The sequence below is a fragment of the Triplophysa dalaica genome, chromosome 7 (genome assembly GCF_015846415.1).
Source record: "Triplophysa dalaica isolate WHDGS20190420 chromosome 7, ASM1584641v1, whole genome shotgun sequence".
Lineage (NCBI taxonomy): Eukaryota > Metazoa > Chordata > Actinopteri > Cypriniformes > Nemacheilidae > Triplophysa > Triplophysa dalaica.
This window is the reverse complement of record NC_079548.1, coordinates 23,199,001-23,210,700: the sequence shown is the minus strand read 5'-3', so window position 1 is coordinate 23,210,700 and position 11,700 is coordinate 23,199,001.

Below are 11,700 nucleotides of genomic sequence, written 5' to 3'. Positions count from 1 at the left end.
AAAACTGAAACCGGCTTTGTGATACAGGCCACAGGTGATGTTACTATCGCATGTGAAAAAAAATCTCAATCTCAAACTTGGAAATATCGAGCACTATATAAATAGGCCTCAGGATGGTTTTATTGGTTTGGAGAACAAGTTTTTGAGTGAAGAGAGTGATGATGAAGAGGAAAAAACAGAGGAGGACAGGATGACATGAAAACAGGATGGACCCAATTTCTTTATAACAGTATAAAGCCCCGCTGTATACAGTATCTTAAGACGTATTTGTTTTGAGTGTCCTTCATTCCAAAGTCAAAGACAATGAAAATACCATGTTTAGAGAATATATTTTTGAACACTGTTTGCAGTGACAATATATATTGGATATGCATACAGTATATAGAAAAGTTTAAAAAAAATCACATGCAGAGTCATCCACATCCACTGCACACTGAACTGAAGTTAAAATACCTTTAGCTTTCATTTAAGTGTCTACTTATGCAAGAGAGGCAGAGCCGGCCCAAGGCATAAGCAAAGTAAGAGAAGGTTAAGCGGCTGCTTGGGGCCCCCTGGCCAACAGGGGTCGGAAAGACTCTTTCAAGGTTAAAAATATATTTCTATATATGCATATCCAATATATATTGTCACTGCAAACAGTGTTCAAAAATAGATTCTCTAAACATTGTATTTTCATTGTCTGTGACTTTTTTTTTTATTTAATATTTCAATGGATATGGTAAATGATACAACTTGTATTTTATTATTGTTTTTTTATTCAAGTGCCCTCACAATCTTTAATCAAAGTATTTTCAGTCTAAAGCAGCAATCACAGAGACTTCTACCTTTACCTAGTTTTGTTTGTGTTTTTCTTTCAATCTTTAAATTGACTTGATTTCACTTTTACTTGAAGTTCATATTTTTAAGCATACTTAAGTAAAGTTCAAGTATATATCAAGTATACTTTGTGTAGTAAGTAGTCTAATATCAATCGATTTGAAGTATGCTTGAAAGTTTATTATTTGAACAGCGCTTCATACTAATGCTGCGTCCAAATACCCCCACTTGCGGTCTTTGCAATGACCACTTGACTACTTTCATGACGTATTTCCTGTTTTTGGCCCAGGTGGTCTAGTGGTTGTGAAGATCCCAAGTGAGCATGTAGTATTTCTAATCCATTGGGTCACACTAATTAAGTGCAAACAGATATAACGTAAATAAATGTGGGGTTTCAAATTATGTGATAAAAAGCAATTTTACAAAATACATAACTTTGGAGTTTTCACCAATAAAATATGTAACGCCACCTTTTACTACAAAATTATATGTAATATCTAATTATATAGTCAAGTCAGATTTATTTTTACAGCGCTTTATTTGTATTGTATCAAACCAGGTGTACCCCAAAAAAACACATTTTTGCCAAACATAGATTAAATAAAGATATAACCTTAAAAGTAGTAGTAGTAACAAAAAGCTTCCCGCAACATCTCGCGAGATCCGAGCAAAAAGTCCAGAAAATGATGCATGATGGGATACGCTAAGCCTTAACACCGTTCCAAGCGCTATACAAGCTAGTTTGGGTTTAGTGTGCGTTAAGCGCACTGCCCTTTGGCATTTGTAAGACATTGGAGAGACTTGTGCTCTTCCTTCCTGATGGTGCACGCGCTCTCAAGTGGCCAAGACCGCAAGTGGGGGTATTTGGAAGCAGCCAAAATGGGCCCACTTTTTAGTTTACTTTAAGTGTACTTTAAATTGAACATTACTTTTGAGTACACAACAAGTTTACAATTAAGTTTAATTTGTAGGTATACTGATAGTTTACTAAATCAATACTTTTAACACATGTTTAGTCTGTGAAAGTACATTTTGAAGTTTACTCCCATTAAACTATTAGTTAAGTAGTTTTAATACTACAAGTATACTTGTATGTTTTCTTTAGGTTTACTGGTAGTTTACAAGTTTATTACTTGTAGCACATAAGTCATTTATAAAAGTACACTATGAAGTTTACTCTCAATAAACTACAAATTTATATTTAGTATGCTTGGAAGCTTTCTTTAGGTAACCTTGCATATATACTGATAGTTAACTAGATCAATACTTGTATACATTTGTAAGCACACTCCAAGGTGTATTCTTAGTAAACTACTAGTAGAAGTATTTTTATCACCACACTATTTAGATATTATTTTTGCACTTGTAATATACGTCTAACCGTACATGTGTAACCGGAATGCTCCGCACCGCTCTAAGCGGGCCTCGAACCGGGTCGGTCCAGCATGGGAGTCGGGCGCTCTAGCGAGGAGGCTAAATACCGCAGTCTGTAGTGTCTGTCTCTAGAGTGTCCTTGAGGCTGGGGAGTGAGGTTTACTTACTGCACAGCACTTCACTAGCTTGCCTCCGTTACACATGTACAGGTGACTCAAAATCATTAATTACATATGCCTTTGGACTGGCAGACCGGGGTGGTGGTCCCTCTTTTTAAGAAGGGGTACGGAAGGTGTCGGGGATCACACTTCTCAGCCTCCCCGGGAAAATCTTTGCCAGGGTACTGGAGAGGAGAATCCGGCCGATGGTAGAACCTCGGATTCAGGAGGAACAGTGTGGTTTTCGTCCCGGTCGTGGAACACTGGACCAGCTCTATACACTCTCCAGGGTGCTGGAGGGTTCATGGGAGTTTGCCCAACCAATCCACATGTGTTTTGTGGATTTGGAGAAGGCATTCGACTGTGTCCCTCGCGGCATCTTGTGGAGGGTGCTCTGGGAGTATGGGATTCGGGACCCTTTGCTAAGGGCTATCCGGTCCCTGACGACCGGAGCAGGAGCTTGGTTCGCATTGCCGGCAGTAAGTCAGACTTGTTTCCGGTGCATGTTGGACTCCGGCAGGGCTGCCCTTTGTCGCCGGTTCTGTTCATAATATTTATGGACCGAATATCTGTCTTCGGCCAGGGGCCGGAAGGAGTCGGGTTTGGGGACCACACGATTTCATCTCTGCTCTATGCGGATGATGTCGTCGTGCTGGCCCCATCAGACCAGGACCTTCAGGATGCACTGGGATGGTTTGCAGCCGAGTGTGAAGCGGCTGGGATGAGAATCAGCACCTCCAAATCTGAGGCCATGGTTCTCAGTCGGAAAAGGGTGGCTTGCCCACTTCAGGTGGGTGGAGAGTCCCTGCCTCAAGTGGAGGAGTTCAAGTATCTGGGGGTCTTGTTCACGAGTGAGGGAAGGATGGAACGAGAGATTGACAGACGGATCGGTGCAGCTTCTGCAGTAATGCAGTCGCTGTACCGGTCTGTCGTGGTGAAGGAGCTGAACCGCAACGCGAAGCTCTCAATTTACCGGTCAATCTACGTTCCTACTCTCACCTATGGTCATGAGCTGTGGGTCATGCCCGAAAGTACAAGATGGGGTGAGAAGCTCAGTCACTCAGGAGGAGCTCAGAGTAGAGCCGCTACTCCTTCACATTGAGAGGGGACAGCTGAGGTGGCTCGGGCATCTTTTCCGGATGCCCCCTGGATGTCTTCCCGGGAAGGTGTTCCGGGCATGTCCCACCGGGAGGAGACCCCAGGGAAGACCTAGGGCACGCTGGAGGGTCTATGTCTCCCGGCTGGTCTGGGAATGCCTCGGTGTCCCCCCGGAAGAGCTGGAGGAAGTGTCTAGGGAGAGGGAAGTCTGTGCATCCCTGCTTAGACTGCTGCTCCCGCGACCCGGCCCAGGATAAGCGGAAGAAAATGGATGGACATATTAATGTTCGACTTACTAGGAAAATATTAGGGAACACAAGCTAAACCAACAAAATAAGTAAATTCTATTCTATTCAGTTCAAATATATTTCTATAGCAGGATTAAAATATTTCACAGCTTTACATATTAATATAAAAAGTAGCTTCATTAATATAATAAGCATTGACAAGAGTATAAAACAGGAAATTATGTAAGAGACATAATAAATAGAAAACCTTAGCTTAGCCTCCAAATGTTGTACGTGCGGAGAAACTTGACTGTGTCTTCCGACAGGTTTGTCACAATCACATTTCTGTAAGAAAGAAAAACAACATTACAATCACACTTACATTACAAATGTGTACAAGTGTGCGTGTCATTTAAATAATCAGACGCATCTTCTTTTTGTACAAGTAACAGAGAAAAAAATCTTAAATTGAAATATTGTGTAGAAATTTATAAGAGTAAACAATAAATAGTAAGATAAACCATACAACAAAATATAGAGTTATTTCATATAAAGAAGATTTCAAAAAGCATTTACATTTATGCATTTTGCAGACGCTTTTATCCAAAGCAATTTACATTGGATTTTCCTATACGTTTCTAAGTATATGAAAAGCAGTGTTTGTGAGTCTTTCGGCATTTGATAGGGATTACATTTCAGAAGAAATACAACTTTTTTCTGATATTGTTATCTGATAGACTGAGCTGCATTTCTAAACAGCTGCTATACAGATAAGGAATGTGTGTTTTGAATGTCTCGGACGAGTTAATGATTCAAATTGGTGATTTGAACAAGTTGGTTAAATGATTCACTCACTACAGGCCGTTTTAGTTCTGCATTCAAAGTAAGTCTAATATTTACTTCATAAAGACTGCTGTATCAATTAAATTTTTCCGACATTTGAATTAGTTCCCACTTGAAAAATGATCTAGTGTATTTTAGTATTTACTACAGTAAACTACTACAACTCATAGATACTTAAGTCTTATCATAGTAAATATTTATGTATACTACAGTATTCATAGTATTTACAAATTACTAAATGTAAATATATTTGCTGCAATTTATCCAATTAATACAACAACATATTCTAGTGCAAAGTATAATATAGTTTACTACAGTAAATACAAAATGTTTAATCTAAATATGTGTTTTTACGTATAGATTTGAAGTATAGGGCACAGGATCATGATTCTACTTGGTATCGAGATACTTCAGCTGGTGTGGTATCGTAAAACATATTTATGGTCCCGTGACAACCCTAGATTTTATTTTTTATGCCAGTATGCAACACCCAATACTTAGTATGTATTCTGTTCTTCCATTTTGTTTCAGAATCCAACTTCTGCAAATGAAAGGGATATTAGCAGAGGTGGGGACTTGAGTCAGGTAACTTGACTCAGGTCTGACTTGCGACTTGATTGATTGAAGTAAGAAAATGACTTGACTTTGACTTGACAGCAAGTGACTTGAGACTTGACTTAAAGTGGAAGACTCGACAATGACTTGAACTTTTATTAAAGTAATACAATTCGTTAAAAAAAATAACGATTGTGACTCAGCAGCACTATAATCAGCGCCTGTGCCTTTAACGCTGCACAACTCAAACCGTGCCACACATGGCAGACAACAGTCCAGCTCCACAAACAGTCACGTTTGGCTAAAAGAATTTTGAACTGGACCGCAGCAGAGTGTGCAACACAATAACATCTGACAGGACAACCACAACGTGTCAGGTCCCGGGTGTGATCACCTGTTTGTTGTGTTTAGTCTTTCTTGTGTTTATGTTGGTCGAGCACGTGTAAGGTAGTTTGACAGCCTTCCATGTGCTTGGAGTTTGTGTGTATTCCCCGCCTTCCTCGTTACTCTCATCATGGCGCACCTGAATAATCACATCACACCGGTTTCCACTCCCGCTATCCATTCTCTCCTTATTTAATTCCCTGTGTCCTCTTGTTCCTTGTCAGTCCGTTAGTTTACTAACCCGTTGACTTCCACTTGTGAATGTTCTTGTCTTGTTTCCAGTCCTAGTCTTGTCTAGTCTAGTCAATAATTATTCTTGTTTGTCCAGGCTCTAGAGCTCTTTGCACCCTACTTGGTGTCCCTCTGTTTCCCTAGACCGGTGCTGATCGGGTGAGTTCGGTTCTCCCTCTGGCTGGCCTTATGGTGGAATTTCCCAGGGCGTCCTGAGATTAATGGTCTCAATCTCCTCGCTGCAGAAGCTATTGTCATCCCCTTTCTGGAGACACTCTTCCGGAGGATTCAACTCACTCTTCAGACCTATTCGATCGGATTACCATCCACCCTCAACATTTGTCTCGAGGACATTGAGATTCCGGGGTTGTTCGCACGGGACGTGTAAGGACTCCCCCTTCGGGGCTCTGTAGCGATCCCTCTGGAATCACACGGATCCAGCTACTTCAAGATCTCTCCCTTTGGGGGTATTTGCACGGAACGTGCCAGGACTTTTCCCCTGAGATCTTCTCGGGCAACGGCCTCTGGATAACACTAACCTTGTCCATTAAGACTCTTGTACTGTTTGAGTCCCCTTTAACTAGCATCTTGATTAATTCCCGGCCGAGCGCTCGAGCCCTTTCCCGTACTAACCTTATGCTGGTGTTTCTCATTGTTTTACCACTGTCATTGTTGGAATAAAGCAATTTTGACCCTGCATCTGACTCCTGCCATTAATATCCATAACGTTTAAGTATATTTCCGAGAAGTACATAAGCAGACTGAAAGTTTACTTTCCTATTTTATGTTCTAAATAAGCATACTTGTATAGCACACTTGAATAAACTTTTAATAAGGGTTCCCCCCACTTAATTTGAACTGTAGTTTGAACAGCTTAAAATTTTCCATTCGAATTATGCTTTCTCTTGAGCATTTTCTAGTAATTTATATTTTTGTGTTGCATGAACAAAGGATTTTAAGTTAAGCTAAAAATGTTTTAAAAAAATGTGTTTATGTTTGAAGTAGAAGCTACTTAACATATTACAATATGGTTGTTGAGATACCGAATCACTTTCGTTTCATTTTAATTCTAGGTCATTTGCAATGTCAGCATGTTGTATACTATAAGGAAGCAACGGAGGGAAAATTGAGCAAGATCTGCTGTTACGACATACATATGAGGCAGATGAATCATATGGTCAATGCCACCGAAAAGGTCCATTTTGATCCTACACGAGCCAGTCACATTACACTTTCTGAAAATGTTTCTTAAGCAGAAGAACAAAACTTATCATTTATAACCCTGAAGGCAGAAGATAACCTAAACACATACCATTTAGGCATTTCACAAAGTTCTTCTTTTGGTCAGGTTGCAACTTCTGTAGCAGAGCTCAGCAGAACATGTATTGTATAGCATACCAGAGATCAGGTATATCGGACCAGAAAGTCTCTAGCACCCCTAAATCCCATGCACGTGATGGGCAAACCCTTTTAAATCGTTAAATTTAGACTATGACACAAGGTTCTCTTGAATCATCGCACTTTAAGAAGCATGACTTACTGCATCAAGACTGCAGTGAGATGAAGGATTCCCCTTTTTTTATGTTTGTAACCCGAGAGGAATCATCCAGGGTGATGTACCTTGTATTTGTGCACAGAGTTCAAGACCGGCTGAAATTACTACAGTCTGTAAATCACGTCTGGGTTGTGAGACAGTATGTGAGTTAATTTCAGGATCACCTTCAAAATGATTTAAATATAGCGAGAAGGCATGTATATACTGCCAAGATCTGTAAATAAAATTTGTGAACTAAATTCCTTTGATAAATACTTCGATGTCACCGTATTTTGGTGCTGCAAACTTTTTTCCTCGGCGGTCTTTCAGTGGACCTCAATGTCAAAATAAGGTGGACATTGGCCAATCAAATGTAAGAAGGCGGGAGTTATGTTTACAGAGCCATTGTGGTGAACAAATCAAATCAAAGAAGACAGTAATGGTTCCAGTGCAACACACAACGTCAGTGGCTATACAATCAATATTTTACAACAATAAAAATGTTGAGGGATATAGTATCCACTGATGTGTACGTATTAGTGGTGTAAGGGTACATGGATTCGTAACGAACCGTCACAAGCCGTCACAAGGAAAATTCCAAATGAAGTCATCATTCCTATGCCCTACACCCTTTGTTAACCCTTGGAATTTAGAGTTTGGGTTGAGCAGGCCATTTACGTGCCATTATGTAGATGTTTGGTATGAGCTTGGCAAAGGAAGTGATATCATTTCCTCATTATCTTCAGCTGGCATGTTCACGTGAGAACGAAGCATTTTGTCCGTCAGCAGATGTCACTGTTTATGTCACTGGCATAACTGAAGCATAAAACTTAACTGTTTGTAAATAAACAAAATATTTTATATTTTGATAAGTTTTATATATATTTGTGTTTATATATTATATTTAAAAAACTTTTTAAAACATAAAATGTATGTTTATTTTCAAATTCTAAATTCTAATAGACAAAAACTTTTTCTTTATTTGTCAGCTTCTTTATACCTTTGACAAGATCAATTGTCTACATCCTTTATAAGATAAATTATTTCAGTATTTATTTCAGAAAGGCACCTGTAACATTTCAAGGCAAAATGGAAACATGTTAGCGTCATAAGCCCTGTGGTTAGCTTGCCGTCATATAGTGACTGCACATGTGTCGTATGACCTGAGTTTGATTCCCGTCTTCAGCGTTTTTAGCCGGTCCCACTCCCCGTCTCTGTCCGGTGTTTTCTGTCTGTAACAGTCCTTTCAAATATAAAGGCCAAAATGCCGCTGACATATATATTTAAAAAAATGAAACCACAATGGTTACGTCTTATGAGAAAAAGTGGACTGAAACTGAAATGAGCAACCTCCATGACGTATGCGTCAGATAAATGTGACCTCTTTTCTGTGCTCAAAATTTAAAGGGACAGTTCACCTCAAATCAATCAAAAGCAATGATATTTTGCTATGAAATGTTATGACAATCATAATACTTCTGATGCAAGGTTTTAGTGGGTTTTTTCAACTTTCCACCATACCCCATCTGCAGTTCCTCCACAACATAACCCCCACCTCCCGGGCTGAAAAATCTCACTCCAAGCTGACCTCAAAAGTTGGCAGCCCTGAGTTTCTCACCTCTAAATTCCCCCGTTGGCTTTACTCATTTAATGCACATTTAATTTGCCGCAGCTGTCGAAGTAGTGATATGATTCATAATATTATAAGCCGTTAAGACAGAATGCTCACTTGATGGAAATTGTGTAGGAGAGAGCAAGGCCAATGACGGACACCACATTATTTTCCCCTCCTGTCCCCGCACATCTCTGAGAGGGCTAGACTTCCTCAGAACGGCCCGAGGGCTCACCCACACGAGTGACCCATCGCCCTTATCACCAACTAAAAGTCACTAGATTACCTAATGTCTTAGAAGTACCTGTGAGTCAGTTTCATTTCCGTTTGGTTAAAAGCATGAACGCTGTGTTTCCTCTTTTGCTCTCCTCTTTGACAGATTATTATCTCGCTCAGTGCTTGGTAAAGTTAAACTCGGGAAAATCTCTTGTGGCTTTGGAAAGTGTTGATATTTCGTCTTCCTCTAGCTGTGGTCGATTGTTTTGCTGCAGGTGTTTGTTCTAAGGAATTCTGTCTGGTTGATGACAAATAGCAAGAGTCCTCTTATTTAGGCCTTGAGCTACTGCTACTGTTTCAAAACTTTCCCAGATAAACCACAAGCTGCAGGTGGTAGTATTTAGAGGACACAATCATATTCATCAGACATGTTTTATCAGCTAAAGCCGTGATCATTGCCGTCATTCAAAAATAAAGCGTTTAACTTAACTCAACTCACTTTTTTTCACATCACTACGTGTGGTGAGTGAAAGTCTTGGGTGTGTTCTCCATACAAAGTAGAATGCAATTGTGTGACAAACTTTTGTATGACTTTACTTACTTAAGTGACAGTATGTAGTGCATACGAGCAGCGTTTAAGAGTACATAACTAGGGATTTTCAGGGTCCTACTTTGGTTTATTGGGTGTCAAAAAACAAGTTTATGTTCATAGAAGGTTTAAAAGCTCTATTATTTAGTAATAAAAGGGAGTTATTCTTACATTACTTCTTGACTGACTCTCAAATGATTCGTTCCGCAATTCATCTGTCTAATCCCCTCCTTTCCGCTAGCCTAGTCTGATGTGATTGGTCAGATGGTCTAGTCCAGGGGTGGAAAAACTTTTTAACTCGAGGGCCATATCATGTTTTAGAAACATATTATTCGCACATTAAATTAAATCTTTATTTATTTATTCCAAACAGAAATTTGATAACTACTGTGTGTTTTAGAAACACTTTTGTATTGAAAAAATTGGATAACATTTGCACACTGTAATAAAACAGATTATTATAATGATTTACAGTATACATCATTTTTATTCTTTTAACATTTTTTTAAATATTCCTCTAATTCAGGGGTTTGCAATTCATCCCAAGGTGCCACGTGAAAAATGGGACTGTTAATTCTTAATTCTGCTCAATATTGAATTCACTTTTAAAATGCAATAAATATCTGATCTGATCTAACTATATTTAAAAAGAAGATCTCCACAACTTATTGTTTTCTGCACCTCTACCCTTTGTGCATATCCTGGGTTATATATGTACATACTAGAAATAAAATGTGTAATATTTGGTTTAAAAATAAAATAAAATTACTATTACAATGTGAGTCAAACATTTGGCATTGCAAATCTCAATTTAATTCATACTGTACCCATTGAGAGCCTTATTTAGATTTATTCTGGTTCTCGAATCTGATTGGCTGAGAGCCATGCCATATTTCACCAGTATCACTACGGGAAATACATATATCTATGACTGGAACCATTTCACAGGTCGGAATTATAAAAAGTGAAAGTAAAAGCAGTCTCTCTAATAACATTTCACAGCTATAGTGACCGATTGCAGAACAGCAGAACCATACGTCACAGTCGTATCTCTTTCTCAGAGCACAGGACGCGCTTTTGATAAAAGAAATTGCCATGTCATGCTATAGTAAACCAAAGCTCGCAACACTCGTCCCGCCTCAGAGCGAGGCGCTGCATAAGACACAAGACGGGAACGAAGTGTTTAAACCCGTCCGTCTAGTTGGTTTGTCTTCCTCTCTTTTCATTTTATGTACATCTGCTGCACCACCTAATGGATTTTGTTTGTATTTACATCAAATTAGTCAGAGGAAATTGCTTGGGGGGCCGGATGTGTCCGGCGGGTCGTAGTTTGCCCACCTCTGGTCTAGTCTGCTGTGATTGGTCTACTGCAGTGAGGCTCACGAGTTACAGTGTTTGGGGGAGAAGAGTGAAGTTTTCGCGGGCAGTCCTAGTGAAACGTAGGCGAGGACCATTTCTAGTGATGTAAATCCGCGGCAAACGACTCGTTAGGAGTCGACTCCCTTTTTTCCAAGCCGACAACTTTGTTGTTCATTTATCTTCAGATTTACAATTTGGCAGACTACTTACTTTCAAACACGGCAACATTACACACTGCATAAAATGTCCTTTTCATGATGTCATGTTATGTACTCGTTAGAGTTTAAATAGACAGACTGTACAAAAAAGACAATATGCATTATACACTTATGGACAGTATATACACAATATACACATTAGACTTTTAACAAACACAATAAATATGCAGGTGTCCACATGAACGTCTATGTATAATGGATCAACCATATAGTGCATATAGTTCAGATATAGGTATATACGTAAATTTGGTATAGATGGTTATTGGATTAGGTGCAATGCATTATAGTCCATGAAATTGGAATGCATGGTAAAAAGAAGTGTCAATGAGTGAATGTGGAATTAACCGGATTTTGATATTGAGCAGTCTTATAGCCTGAGGAAAAAGCTGTCCTTTGGCAGTTTGTGCGGGACCGAAATGCTCCGGTATCGTCTGCCCGAAGGCAGCAAGGAGAACAGCCTGTGATTCGGATGGCTGGATTCACTGA